Raw genomic sequence first — 15,456 nt, 5'->3', positions numbered from 1 at the left:
CCTTTTCATTATGGGTCTTGTCCAGCTTGTCTAAAGAAGAATGTTTATTATGGGTTTGCTGGGTGATTAATTTTGGGCTGGACAAACTGAAAAGTGTGTTTGTTATCATACAGTGCTTTGTGTGCACGTCCTGGGAGTGACCAACAATAATGTACTTCAAAGAGAAAATGTGTGCCTAGGGCATAATAAATGGTATAAAAGGTCTGTGCTGAGACCATTCAGCAGACTGCCTCATTCAATTGCTAAGGCAGTTGGGTGACGTAGCCTCACTTAATTGTGTTTAATAAAGATGTCTTTTTCATATTTTCAGAGTCTTGTGTCAAGTTCTTGTTATATTAGTAAGTATTCTCTGAGGGAAAATTACCAAGTTCTTCAAAATACTGGTCCTAGTTTGTGATATTTACTTTTGCAAAACTCGTTTTTCAAAACTGAGCTGTATACAAATAGGTTGGCTTGGAAAATTTAGATTTGGGTGTGTCTCAATCCAAAATACCTCATTAATATTTAAGAAAAAGGTCAGAAAGTTCAAATCACTCTAATTGAAGGCCATCACAGGGATGGTGGCCAATTGGGGTCAGCCGACCACATAGTCTATTTTTGCCTTTCAATCAATTAAACTTTTTCTTAAATGAGAAAGGACTGCATTCAAAAAGAAAACTTTACTCTTTTGTAGAAAAGTTACATTTTGTTTGTTTCCTGAGGACCATTGCCTACTCCTCAGCAAACCTTTTTTAATATACAAATGGATCCCTTTTGCAAATGGCTTTGGGGTGAGTTCTCTGCCCGCTGTATTCCTGTATAGAGATATACTCCTGGACTTCACTTTGTACATCTTAAACCACATACATAGAGGAAAATGGCTGCATAAAGATTGTGAATACCCACCTAATTAGGCTGGCATCCTGACAAGGAGCTCCCACAATTCTCGCCTTTGAGCGATTTTGCATGTGTCTTTTTACTTTATTCAAATGAAATATTATGTATGATGAAACACATTTACCAGTGAAAAATCATGGGTTGTGAATAAAAACGAGATTAAGTACAGACATGGAGTTATTAGCTCATCTATGTTTATCAGGTTTTGATAGAGTTGTAAAGCATGCCCATTTTGAGTCAGTCTTAGTGTAGTTGTAGTGCAATGTTACTGGCTGAGTTGTACCTCTCTAGGGATTTCCTTTCCTTACCTATGGTCTAGTTCGGTTTCCTTGTTTTTGGGACTTATCAAAACAGACATATGTCTTATTGAATGAGCTTAAATTCAATTTGAAACTGAGAAAAATATGAACAAAAAAATGAGTTGGGTTGAAAGTATTAATTAATCCTAGCCACTATATTATTGCTTGGGACTCTCTTGCAGAACAGTTTAGAAGTTTGGGTTGAATTCGCTTTTGTGGCATAACTGAGACAAACATGTACATGGCTGGTACCTGTAGTGGTATAGCAAAGCAACACACTGAGGGATTGCCTGTGTTGAAGATTAATCCATTTATTCCATCTATCAGTTTTTAAAATTGTTATCTAATTCAAGGTTCTTTTTAAATTTGGTCGCAGTTTACGGACCCTTGCGCAAACCCGTTTGTGCAGGGGTCAGAATTCCACGTTGGGTGGTATTTACCAGGATTTGTAAATATCTCACTCTTTCTTACATTTTGGGAAATCAAATCTGGAAATATATAACAGGTGCAATAAATGTGGGGGATATTCTCAGAACGTGTGATAATCACCGCAAAATTAGCTTAACGCAACTCTTCACATCGCAGTCTACCATGGGAAAATAACACTGTGTTAACGTTGTATACTCAACACGGTGCCACCTTGCGATAGGCTCATGTTAACAGCACCAGAAAAGCAGAGTACAAAAATGCTGAGATGATAATATACGAGCACAATCCAACAACCGTGACGTAGAACAAATGACTATTGTCCCGCATCAAATAGGTATCTCCTCACAAACAGTCACAATGTACATCGACAGGCAGTCTGCATGTGAACTGCACCAATGCGGAAACATACATGGAACACACTGTGAAACCGCATCTCCCCATCACATTGCAGAGGGACAATGAAAAACTTGTGCACAAAAACGTGCCATGTCCATGATCAATCAATTATGAAAGCATGGACGAATGTAGGGGCAGTGACTCCCACTTACGTACATGTTGCCCATGTTGTGTGACTTGAGTCACAGGGTGCATCCCTGCATTATGGTGGTACATATCTGACCCCAAAATATGCCCTTTTGTCACTTGTAGGTCACAAATGACAGTCAAAGCGGAATGATTTGGGACACATGTGAAACGCCGAAGAGCCGGATTCCATACTAACTATGACACAGTACTGGCAGGTGGAATACGTGACACCCTGAGCAGCCTCTCTGCACAGAGGTGACACACCCACTAGCCATTAACAAATTATTAAATTGTTAGCACTACATGCCGCACTCACACTTGTCTGAGTGATGTGCTTTTACAGATGAGTGACATGCACTCAGGGAATGTGTTTTGGAATGCATTTCTTTGCACATCCTGTGCCTGTGGTCATTTGGTGCTGTCTCATGATTGCTAAGGACTGTCACAATGTCACATGCTCATGTGAAGAAATTGTCAATGATGGTGTTCCTACGGGCTATTCCTGCTGCGGCTGCAGTGGGGTGTGGTCCACCTGCCTCACCTTCCTCAACATTGTCCAGTGCATCTGGCACTTGTATCCATGAGGCATTGCTGCATAGTCATATGTTGTGCAAAACACACAACATGCAACAATCATCTTGCACACGATGTCTGAGCTGTACAGGAGCCTTCCACCTGTGATGTCCAGGCACCTGAAACATGTCTTCAACACACTAAATGTGCATTCCACGATGCCCCTAGTGCATTTGTGGGCCAGATTGTACTGGCTCTGGGCCTGTGTGTTTGGGGCTCGGAGGGGTATCATCATCCAAGTGCAGAGGGCATATCCTTGATCACCTGTGACAGTGCAAAGAGACATGGTCCATAGTAGGTTCTGCCTGATGTGTAGGCAGGCTCACTGGTACATTGGTGTGTGACATGTGTGGCTTAGTAATTCCTGTATGACATGTACTGCTTGTTGCAAATGAGCAGCATCAATGTTTATTTCATAGTCTCATTGCTGCTCCTCCCTCTCCCTGAGCCTATTCACTAGTGTGTGCAGCACGGTTGCAGCACTTGCACTCATACAGCACACCATTATCATGCCTATCTGTGCATGCCCACAAGCCTGACAATGACACCGTGACGTTGTGTGCTGAAGGTGGCAGGCCACGTTTGTGTAGGCCTTGGTAAGGACAGGGCGGACACAGATGTAGAGTTCATGCCTGGCTGAACTCGCCATGCAGTTAAGGGTAGACCTTTGGCTCATGCTGCGGTAATAGCGCCCCACACAACAGTTGGTATATTTGATCCCGGACCCCGAGCGGGCTTGCGTTCCCTCATTTACCCCTCGGCTGACCCCGCACTCCGTGAGCATGCTACACAGCAACATTGTCCATTGTGGGACGGGTGGTGCAGACACTACTGCAGAGACACACGCATTAGTTACATCCTTGGCAAGGCTTAAACTTAACCACACCCAGAGTCACATGTTGAATAACCACACCCCTACGCTGTACTGCCATACGCCGGTCCACTCCACTTACAGGGGGGTACCACACAGCTACATGTCCCAGCTCTACCCCACTGCCTGCGCTGACAAGGTTGCACCCGCTGTACACAGCACAATGTTATGTTGTATGGCCCAGGGGCCCTTGTCCATACATAATGACCACGCAGACACACTTAGATAGTTTGTGGAACTGGCTACGGCCATGTGCGCCCAGCACCTTTTATTGCCAGGTGCACATGTCCAGTGACACCTGTGCTAGATGGATGTTGGTTATGCCAGCCCTCAGGGGTTGGTTGGTGCTGGCAACAACTACAACAGTGATCAGACAATCAGAATTTCAAAGTTCAAACAGCAAGGATCCATGGCTTGAGCTGCACAGAGTTAATGGCCCTGGATGCACTGCGGCTGGTACAGGCACACCGCCATGGGACCTTGACTTGCAATGCACTCAGGTAGGGCCGCGAGAGCTGAGCGGGTCCTCGTTGATATCCAAGGAGAATGCTGCAGAGTGTTACGGGGTATAGTGGAAGGTGTCCTTCCAAGGCATGATGCTGAGGGCAGAAGCAAGCTGAAAAAGGCGCATGGAGGAGTTGAATGCTACAGACTCCTTTTTACCACCATGACAGTATCAGCTACATGATGATGAAGACAATCCCCAGGCCATAGACTCAGATGCAACCAAAGTTCAACCAGAGAGAGTCTATGACTTCCGTGGCCCAGAGTCAGTGGCACCAGAGCTGAAGGGGATGCAGTCTGCGATGAGGCCTGTACAATGATAAGAACTCTTCCATGAAGAAATCAAGACTCAGTTCTAATTGTGTGTCCTACTCAACCGCAGTGTGTGCAGGAGGCAGCGGTCAGCAGTGGCCCACAGCCTTGTTTCGTCAGCTTGCAATGCACAGAGTTAGTGACACCAGTGGTAGTGTTCGATCAGCTCCATAACGGAGATCCTTTTCTCCTCCGGACTGAACCGTGTCTTCCTCTTACTCCTCTCCTTGTGTACTGTGATATGAACTCTGCCATGAAGAAATCAAGACTCAGTTCCAAATGTGTGACCTACTTGACCGCAGTATAGGCTGGAGGCAGCAGTCAGCGTGTTGGTCAACCGCTGTTCAGCTAGCTCCTCCTGGATCTCTAACACACAGTGTTTAAATGGAATGTGGAGATGATTTGTGGTTGACTGAGGTAGAGGCACCAGAGCTGAGCGGGTGTGCAGCCTGCGACTGTATTGGATTGGTGTGGGGCCTGTGGGACCGTGGCGTAGGCCGAAGGCAGAAGTCTGCAAGGGCCCACAGACATGTGTGGTTGGAATGCTATGCACAGAGTTGTTGCAAAAAACACCGTTGATGGACAGAATGTAGAACAATGTCATACAAATCAGCTTGACTCCAGTGGTGTGGAGAACCTGGGACTCACGTCTGAGCATACCCAGCCCACTGGAGTCAAGCTATCCAGGCTGATGAAGGCTGACAGCCAGAAACCGGTCCTTGGATGCTTGATTCCGGTCTGGGAAAGACATGGCTTGGTAGTTCGGACTGGACTGTTCCTATGAGGCACAGGGTCAGAGCTGATTTGCATATAGCCAGTGTCTAACCCAGGGTGGTGTGGAGTGCAAAAAAAACGATGGATTTAGGCCCAGATCCTTGTACTGGGGTGAATGTATGACATTGTTCTACATTCTGTCCATCAACTGTGTTTTTTGCAATGCACAGAGTTGTGGGCAAAACATCGAAGTGAGTATAGTGTTATAAACTCTGCCGTAAAATATGTACTCTGCCATATTGTAATCAAGACTCAGTTCCAATTGCGTGACCTACTTGTCCGCTGTGTATGCCGGTGGAGTACATCAACGAGAAAGGATTACTGCGGTCCTTGCTCGCAGAGGCCGTGATGGTCTGAGGAGGCTGTGAAGATCGCAGACCTTGGGCTAGGAGTTTTCACCGGCATGTGGTGGGCCCTCTTTGATACATGCCAAAGTCGGATGGTGAGCAGTGAGGCCTGGGTGCACAGGGGCGGGCAATACGGGTTTGGGGACCTGCAGCCCGGGGTGCAGCAGGCGCACAGGATTGCAGGCAACACCGCTCACAGCGACGGTATCCACCTCATGGAGGGGTGAGAGGCAGACACATTGGGCATTCTGGAAGAGAACCTCGCCCAGAGCTACGTGCTTTTTATCCACAACACTACGCTGGCCTGGCGTATGTCGGGCCAGCTCACTTCGCTCAGGCTTACAGGGGGGACTTAACAAGCTACATTTCAGCGATCTTCCCCATTGGCTGGGCTGACACGGTTGGATCCACTGTCCACGACACTCCATACACTAGTGGTGTATGTCGACATTGATATGTGTGTGGTCTGCATATTGCAGTCTGGCCATCACATCCACGCCACACAAGGCATTGTATACATTCCCATTCATGGGTCACTTGCCTCCTTCACACATGCCTGGTTCCCACCTCTCCCCACATCTGCTATTGTGTGGCTGAGGTGCCATGCCATTGGTGGCTTATGTACATGGCTGGTCCAGGTTCCCACAGTAAGTTGTGCTTTTGTATTTGGTAGGTGGGCATGTTGTTTGGCATGTTGCATGTGAGTTTGTAACATGTGCAGTCCCAGAGTTGTGAGTTGCATGATTGTGGAGTTGAGGTGTGTGGTGTGTTCATTTGGTACTTACCAACGAGCAGTGCAATTCCATAGGTGCCATCCAGGAAGCACTGGTTGATGATGGACTGTCGGAAGATGTATGAATCATGCACACTACCTGGGTAGTTGGCGATGACATTGGTGAAGAGTCCCCGGTGGTCCACTATTGCCTGCATATTGATGGAATGTGTGTGCTTTCTATTGCGGCAATTGTGTGCAGTGTCGGCAGGGGGCACAAGTAGGACATGTGTGCAGTCAAATGCCCCAAACACATGTGGGAAGCCAGCTATGGCGTGGAAGCCTTGCTTGGTCTCCAGCTGTTCCTGCACAGTGTGGGGGAAGTATAGGTACTGGGGTACCAAGCTGATGATGGCATCCAAGACAGGTGTGAGGAACTTGGATGGGCTGGCTGTGAGACTCCTCCGACTCTAGCGGTTGTTGGTTGGAAGGTACCAGAGGCCAACAAGTGCAGCACAGCCAGCAGCTTTGTCTGAGGCGGGATGTGTTTGTTGTCTGCTGTGTTGGTACCATCAGCCTGTGGGCAATGATGGTCAGGATGCGGAGGATGTTTGTCCTTTTGAGCCTGTAGTGGGCAATGACATTCTCTGGTGTTGTCTGGTGCATTTCCTGAAGGTCCGCTGTCTTTGTCTGCGCTGCCTCTGTGGTGGTCCGGGGGGGTGGCGGGGCCTGGGGTGGTGGCGGTGAGTGTTGTGACCCTGTTAGGGCTACGAGCAGCATGATCAGTAGCTCTATGGCATCTGTTGGTCTTCAGGTGTGGCTCTGGCCTGGGCTCCATTTTCTGGTTCAGGTTGGCGTCTGACTTTACACCAGGTCAGAACAGGTGTTAATTTCCTGCTGCTAACGTGCTTTATCACCTGTTTTGGGTTCTTATTGCCACTCTGGCTGGTCGTTGAGAATGTTGTGGTGTGGTTTTGTTGCAATATTTTGCACAGGAACGCCTACTCTGCATCTCATTAGCGATAGTTGCCAGGGTCATCTGTGGCAATGCTTTTGGCAGCTGCTATAGCAGGCAGGCTGGTGATATGGGCTGTTAGTACCAGCTTGTAAATGGGGCAAGAAATTTATCGCCAATTTGGCTGCGATAAAGTGCTGATAACTCGGCGATTAGTTCTTGAGAATATGCCCCTATGAGTAATGTAACATAAGAATTTTGCAGGAATACACTCCAAAATCCCGATGTTATTCCCCCAAAACTTTGAATAGGTGCTGTTTATCTCATCCAATAAACTCCTCACCCCATGGTATCGGATTTCATTGAGTGCGATAAACAGCACCTACACCTCCGACATACTGGGTAGCGAGGCCAATGGGTCTTTGATTTTGCAGTGGTACATGTTCTATAGAAATATTCCAAAATGATTAGTGTATTTGAATATACTAACTAACTGATAGAAGAACTAGCACTACAAAGTGCCATTCCTAGAAATGTAGTGATGGCTGGGGTGAGTATAGGATGTGACTCACTATACAAAAAACCATGCCTTGACTGAGTCACCTAATGGAATATTTCAACTAGGTATGGATTATTTTCAAAAGATGGTTTTGCTGGGAACCTTTCAAGTTGAACAGTAATTAGCTGAAGTAACATTCCAAGAAAGTCGTAGATGTGAGGTAAGTATGAAATAACTTGGAAGAGAGAGATGGAACTGTTGTCATTTGAAACATACAAGCTGAAGATCCGTAGCCATTGGGCGAGAACATTTTAGTGATGCACAACACACACATTTTCCAAGTTAAACGTTATTCTTACCAAAATCACCAATTAGCACCTGTCACAGTCGTTTTCCTTTTCTCTGGCAGGTAATGAAAAGTGAGGTTTTGGCAGATAGTAGATTTAGCTAAAAACCCTCTAGTTAATAACGGTGGTAATCAGAGCAGAACTAATAGTTTTCTCTTAGAATATATTCAATCTTTCATAAAACATGATTCCTCAGGAGCCCATAGGATTTGATTCCTCAACCTACTGGCATATTGACAAGCTATTGTTAGATGGTAATTATCGCAAGAGCCCCAGACTAGAAAGCAAAACGGGTTATCACTGCCAATCTAAATTGTTCACAAAGCTATTTTGCAAGTATGTAAAAAAAAAAATCTGTTGTAATGACAAACTAAAAAAGACTGTCACAGAATAAAAATGTGATAATTATTCTAAAAAAGATGTATCACCAAATTGAAAATGATGTCTCTTGCAGAACATGTACCATTCTGTTGCATTATTACATTGATCTCGTCTGAGTAACCTTTATTGTATATGGCTAATAAAAACTGTTACCGTAAACATTGTAAATAAAAACTCAATTCTATAAAATCAGTATATATGCTAAGACGTTAGTAAAACAGGTTATTAAAGGTATAATATTAAATTCATAGAAGTTTTGGATCCCTCGGCAGCCGTCTCAATCTAGTTTGTTTTGGTTTGTTTGCTCCTTCATTCCAGGACAACGGAAGGGGCCGTGTCTGTGCAAGCTCTTTGCCGTTTGTTTTCAGCCAAAGTTAAAAATGTTTAGCTGCAGGTCGTCTGGTTTTAAGCTAGCATGGGTTGCTGGAGTGTACCAGAGTTGGGAGAGACCTGTAGTTGTCAGATTGTATTTGAAGAAGTTGTTGGCTGACGATGTCGTTTGGTATTGTATTTCTTGCTAAAATAGGTAATTTAAAGTATTTGGGGGGGGGGGGGGGGATTCCTGATTTGGCGCCAACAGTTTATATAAACCCCCTGCCTTGATTGGTGTTGTTAGGTGTGCACTAACTCCAGTCTGATCTGAGCCACAGAGGCGTAAATCGGTATATTGAACATACTTACATAGGCTCTGATTATAGGGCTGTCCAGGGTTTTGGAGTATCTTCCTCTCTGGGCTTTGCTTCCCTATGAGATGGTGGTTAAGATTTATGTGTGTGACCTGGAGAGCATGAGGCCTGTCAGCTTAGATTTTCGCTGCCTCAGAGTTGTTATCGATAATTACACCTAAATATTTGTAATTGGTCACACTCTGAATTTCGATGAGCCCCAGATGCCAGATGTGTGTGTTCTTTTATTGTCCCTTTTATTAGACATAGTTTTCGTTTTTTCAAAGTTTACTTCTAGGAAGTTGTCTGCCACGTAACCCTGTAGTGTGTTCAGAAGAAGTTGCATGCCTACTTGAGTATGGCTATCCAGAACCACATCATCCGCATATAAGATGCTGAATAAGGCCTTTCCGCCCCCTTTTAGGCCATGTGCATTGCATGAGATTGGCGTTTGCGTTGTGTCTGCCATATAAAGATTGAACAGGGTTGGGGCAAGTATGTCTCATTGTTTAAGCTCTTTAATAGTGGGGATGCACCTTGAACAATGTGTGCCATCTCTTAATTTTACCTGGGTTTGCTTGTCCAAGAGAGCTTCCAGGACTTTCCTGCTTGCTAGTTTCTTCCCGAGCCCTGCTAGATCTATGTTATCAAATGTTGCCTTGAAGTTTATGTAGCAGAGATGAAGTGCCTGTTTGGTTGACTTAGCCATGTCCATGAGCAGGGACATGGTTAACATGCTGGTTGTTGTACCATTAGATTTACAAAACCCTGTCTGATTAAAAGGTATAATCTCATATTCTATAGCCCAATCCTGAAGCTTGGCTTGTAAAGTGGCAGCAAAGTATTTTACCCGGTGTCAAGCAAGCCAATGAGGCGGTCGTTTTTCGGGGAAGTTTTATCACACATTTTGTGAATTGGGGAAATGACAGAGCTCTTCTAGGAGTCTGGGAGTTGACCGAGCTGCCTGATTTTGCAAAAGAGAGAGTCTAGAGTATCTGGCCAAAAGTCTGCATCTTGTTTGAAGAGGGCTTGTCAAATCTATTAGGTCCTGGTGCTCCCTCTCTCCTCCCCTTGGAGATTTAGGGCCAGATTTACAAGTGACTTGCGCCACTTTTGCATCACTTTTTCCATGTTAAAAGTGACGCAAAAGTGGCGCAAGGGGCTTGTAAATAAGCCCCTTGGTGTTTATTTGAGGCTAAGAGAGAAGGCCTGCCTGCTTCTTGGTATTGTGCATTAGTGTCGGGAGAATGGTTACTCCGTAGGACTTTGATTGTGCTTGGAACTGTCATTGCGCTCTCTCGGGTGTTCCTGATTTGCTGGTGAAAGTGGGATTTCAGGAAGTGTATCAAGGTATCCTCAGAGATGTGCAATGTCACTCCTCTGTGTAGTGGGTGCATTACTTTGTTCGCCATTGCCCAAAAGCGCGTGCTTTTGTGTTTTGTAGTTGTGAAGCAGCTTAGCGCAGAACTCATCTTTCCTAGATCTCTTAATAGCCTATTTTAGTTTTTGGAGCATATTTCTTTGTTGCCACAATGAGGAACTGAGGGTTAGATCTCTGGGTTTGTGCCTCAGTAGTCCGAGGGTTTTGGTCATTGATTTTTGTTCACTGCTACTTGTTGTTTTAGTTGTGCGTTGGGTACCCATCCTTCATGGACCGATCTGTATTTGATTATTGAAGAAAATGTGCTTGATGGTGAAAGTTTCCCATTTACTGACAGGGTTGTTTGCGGCCTGTAGTACCTCCTCGGTGTTTGTTAGCGAGGATTTAATTATATTGAGAATGGTTGTATAGCTGGAGTGGGATCCCCCTGGTACATGTTCAAATGCTAGTGCAATAGTCTGAAGGAGTACCTCCTGTGGTCGATGGTCACTGTCTCCCATGTCCCCGAGGCAGAATGAGACCACGCTGTGGACAAATGGAAGGGAGACCAGTGTGTAAACTAATGTAGAGCATGTGGTCTCAGAATAGAAGGAAGCTGCTGGTGGAGAATCATCAGGGAATCTCCCATTTATTGCCATAAAGTTGCAGGCTTCTCTTTTGTTCGGGATATTCCAGAGCGACAACTGAGCCAGCATCTCTTTATCAATTGAAGAGAGAGAATGAGGTTTGGGGTGTCCTGTTTGCTAATGGTTGACAAGAGATGGTCCATTGGGTTTTTTGTTTTGGGTTGGTTTATGTAGGCAAAACAATTATCTCCATGTTTTTCCCTCTAATGTTAAGGGAGGTCTTGATTGTGTTGACAGACGCTGAGGGAGAGAGAATATTTCTTTTAAGGCTGATATGCTTGTTGTTGACACATAGGTTGCCAGCCTGCCTGAAAAACGGCTGTGTTGTGCTTTTCTAACTGCAGGTGTGTGAAAGCATATAAACCCCGTAGTTGATGTGGTTCAATCATCCATGTTTCCTGCAGCAGAATTATATCAAATGATTTCATATGAGGTACAAACTCAGGGTCAGTTACTTTAATTCTAAGTCCAAAAAAGTTCCATGAACAGAGGTGAAAGGTTGACTTGGTCTGCTGAAACCTCCCTTCCAGTTGTAGATTTGATTTTGTCATTGAGTGCCCACGGGCCCGTTGATGGTTCTATAAATCCTCTGATTGTCTGAGTATGCGGGCGGTTGCTGTGACAGGCACTGGGGTTGGCTGAAGAGATTGATGTGGTCCTGCTCCCTTATAGGTGATTGGCCCTGCACTCCCCTTAGAACTGAGTAGGTGATTTCTCGACTGCCTTTGTTTTTGTTCTCCCCATTGACTAGTAGTAGAAAGGGGTTTCCTACATTATGCACAATGAAATTCTTATTCCCCATGACTTGAATGTCTTACTTTCATTTAGCACTTTGTTAGCAAGGAGGGGTGACATCCATGTGGCTTTGGTGATTTCTCTTCCCAAACGTGCATCTATCCTGATTAGTTCTGTTGAGAGCAAATTGGTTGTTTTATGTCTCTTAAGGCTGGAATGGCTGACAGTAACTGGAGAATCTTGCCTCTGTTCAGGGTGTCACATTTCTCTTTTGATTTGAACTTGGGTTTAAGAGTAAAGTGCAAGGCTCTGACTGCTGTCTAATTGGGCTTCCCCTTGAGTGAACTTCCCCCCTTTAATGCCAGTCAGATATTTGCAGGTTTAGCACCCTGTTGTAGCGCAGCAATTTGCCTGTTGTGATCTAATGCCTGCCGGCCACCAGCAAGTTGGGTCTTCTGTGTCTTCCTCTTCTCTCCTCCCCTTGTGTTGTCAGGCAAGGATAAAAAAGGCCAGGGCCATGTTGGCAACCGTCGCTGTGACCCGGCTCATGTAGTTTGTCTCTGACAATGTTAGGGCTGTGTTGTTTGTAGCTTTGTCAGTTGTGGCTGCTGCCAGATGTCTAGTCAGTCCTCTCTCCAGTTACTATACTTGCACAATTGTTTGCTCACTTGTTGTAGTTCTTGTTGGTCTGAGACAGGTTTCATCATCCCCCTGGGGATGATTTAAGCCTTCTCCTCTTTTGCCTCCTGCATGATATTTCGCTTTTTAATTTAAGATGCCCTGAGTGATGGCCCCACTGTGATCCCACTGTGATCACTGTTGGTTGCATCAGTCTCCTGGCTAATGGAATCTACATTAACAGATATCTGAAGAGTTAAACTGAGTTTAGTTTCCACCGGGTTCTGCTGTGTGGGGTAGAAGAGGGGATATACTGCAGCCAGACTGGCATTTGGTCTTTTGTTGCAACCTTTCCTCCTGAATTGATGTCTTTTTTTGGCATTGTGAGCTGGGACATGTCTGGGTTGCGGCACTGGGCGTCTAGTGGCGGAAAATTCCCCAGATGAACTGCCAATGTTTTCAGTGTGTGAAATTTTGTTTGTAGCTTCCGCTGGACTTTGCCTCATGGATGATGCTGCTTTCAAGTTTCAGTCCTCCTTGCAGTCTGCTGACTCCTTTTGCAGATCGTTGAGTAGGTTGGACAGCATTGAGGGACAGGAGGATAGTTTTTCAACTATCGGCCTGTAGCTGCAAATTAGGTTTGCCTTCAGTTGGGCCCAAGCTATTAGTGAGTTTAAGTTCCCCTGCTTTTTGTTGATCCCTCCTACGTATAGGGCCAAGGTATTGAGGAGCGTCAGTTGTATGTCCATCTTGTCAGACTGATACTGTAGTGCTTTTACAGTCTGTTGCATGTTATTTAGCAGGGAGTCCCACTCGAAGGCGGTTTCGGGCAAGGCTGGACAACTTGGGTGCCCCCTGGAGCTAGGGCCGGCAGCTGGTATCACTACACTAAGTTGAGCTGCATTGGTTTGAGGAGATTTATGTGGGGGCCCACGTGGGGAGTGTAATGAGTAAGATGCCACCAAGTCGGCCCATTCCTGGATGCCCAGGCATGAAAGGATTTGCTGGTTGTCCTCCAATGTCTCAGAGGGCCCAGCCCACCTGCGAATCTTGATTTTCCTTTGACCCAGCGAGGTCATCTGCAGCATGGGGGATTTACAGTAGCCCAGGGGCGGGCTTAGGGATGATGTATTAGTATATTGTGTGATTGATTTACCCTGTGATTCCTTCTTGCTAAAAGCCTGTGTTTGAGTGGGGTGGCTTTCAGAGTGGGACTCCGGATGGAATTCTGGGCGGTGCAGGTGGGGTTCGGGTTGATGGGGCCGGCTGGCCTGGAATGGTACCTGCTCCTGGTTGGCTACTGCAGGTGAGGGTGCCTGCAGATCAATGTCTCTCTGGAAGGGAGGAAATGTGGGGGTAAATAAAGGGGAAAGTGGGGCTTGTGGGTTTCTCCCTTCTGTTGGACCCCCCCTGAGCTTTGCAGGTTGTGGAATGCTTGTTGGTCTACTCCACCTACCCTTCCTCTGCTTGGGTTAATTACATGAGCAGTGTGGGTTGGGGTAGTGTATGCATCAGTTGAATGGTATCCTGAAGACTGCTTAACCTGCTGCTTGAGGAAAATGTGCCTGGATCCTTGGGGAAAAATACTTTTGAGTACATTTTGGGTTGTGAAAGGTAAGTAAGGAGGCTCTTCCCTTTGGCCTTCTTGTCTCCCGTATCCTCTTATGGGGTGCCCTGTGTCACTTAGCTGTGGGAGGCTAGCGGCATAGTCAGCTCGGGTTGGTCCCATTTGTTAGTTTAGGGCTTCCTGCTGCGTTTGGTGCCCTTTGGATTAGAAGTTAGTGCCCACGTGTCCTCCCTTACACCATTTGTGATAAACTAGCTTTGCTGTTTTATTATACAGAGTGGGTTCCAGTCGGTCCAGACAGAGCACACTTCGGCGCTACCTCTCCCTTCTTGGGTGCAGGTGTGTGCCGGGACTTCTAGCCTCCAATCAGGTACCTAAACCTAGACGGGGGATGCAGTTCAGGTATAATTACTGGTCTTCTGGTGTCAGTTGTAACTTTTTCACCTCTCAACTTTTCCTTGTCTTAGACTGTGATCATACAGCTCCTCACAGCCTCACACATAGCCTTGTCTGTAGCGAAGCACAGAAAGCGCATAATAGCTAGTTGTGAGCTGTCCTTTCAGGCAGAGAAGAAGATATGAGCTGTCATTCTGTGGTCATCTTCTACTGCCTTAGCAGGGCCTAAGGTGTGGGGTGATGCAAATGGTGCGAGTGGTGTGAGGGGGAAAGTGAGTGGGGCACCTGGATGCATGAAAACCGCACCAAGCCTAGCTGGGCCGCTTTCACAGGCTCCCAGTGCACACGTTAGGCAGCAGTCGAGTCCCGCTGCTGCACTCGCCTTGCCTTGCCTTCAATGACCCCTGTTTGCTGCTTTGCAGTTTTGGGATCACAGGGAAGGCTGGGGAATGCTATCCCAGCTCTAGAACGTGGGTGCTGTTTGGCCACGGAATCAAATGCTGGCGTGATGCCAGAGAGCGTTGGAGAGAGCGCTTTTGGAAGGCTGAGTGAGCAGAGAAGAGGAGGGAGGCGAGCGATGATGGCTACTTAATATTGCAGCATGAGGCAGCGCACAGCGGTATGCAGAGAAGGTGCTGTGGTGTGGCACGGAGGTGGGCCAGTTGATTGTCTAGCGATCGCTGCTTCACCTAATCTTTGCTTTCCTGGCCCCTTCTCCGCTCCACTCTGCTCCACCTCTGATTCTGGTCCCAATTTGGTATTCGCGCTTTGCTTTCTGCACTGTTTCAGTTCTCGCACTGGTGAGAAGGTAGAATCCCCATTGACCACCCCCGGGAAAGGTCCCTCTGATGCTCTGCACAAGTCCTTTATTTTATTTTTCTACATCAGGCTGCTCGGCAAGCTCATCTGCTCCGGTCCGCACCTGCACAGCACCCAGCGCCAGAAATCCTGGTCCATCACAACCTACTGATACTCCACAGCATTCCTTAGCTCGCTAGACAGCGGACACCAATATCCCAGTCGCTGCAGCTCACACCACAGTAGGAGCTTTCACCTGCACCCAC

The sequence above is a fragment of the Lissotriton helveticus genome, chromosome 3_1 (assembly GCF_964261635.1).
Source record: "Lissotriton helveticus chromosome 3_1, aLisHel1.1, whole genome shotgun sequence".
NCBI lineage: Eukaryota > Metazoa > Chordata > Amphibia > Caudata > Salamandridae > Lissotriton > Lissotriton helveticus.
Note: the sequence above shows the minus strand (reverse complement) of the source record.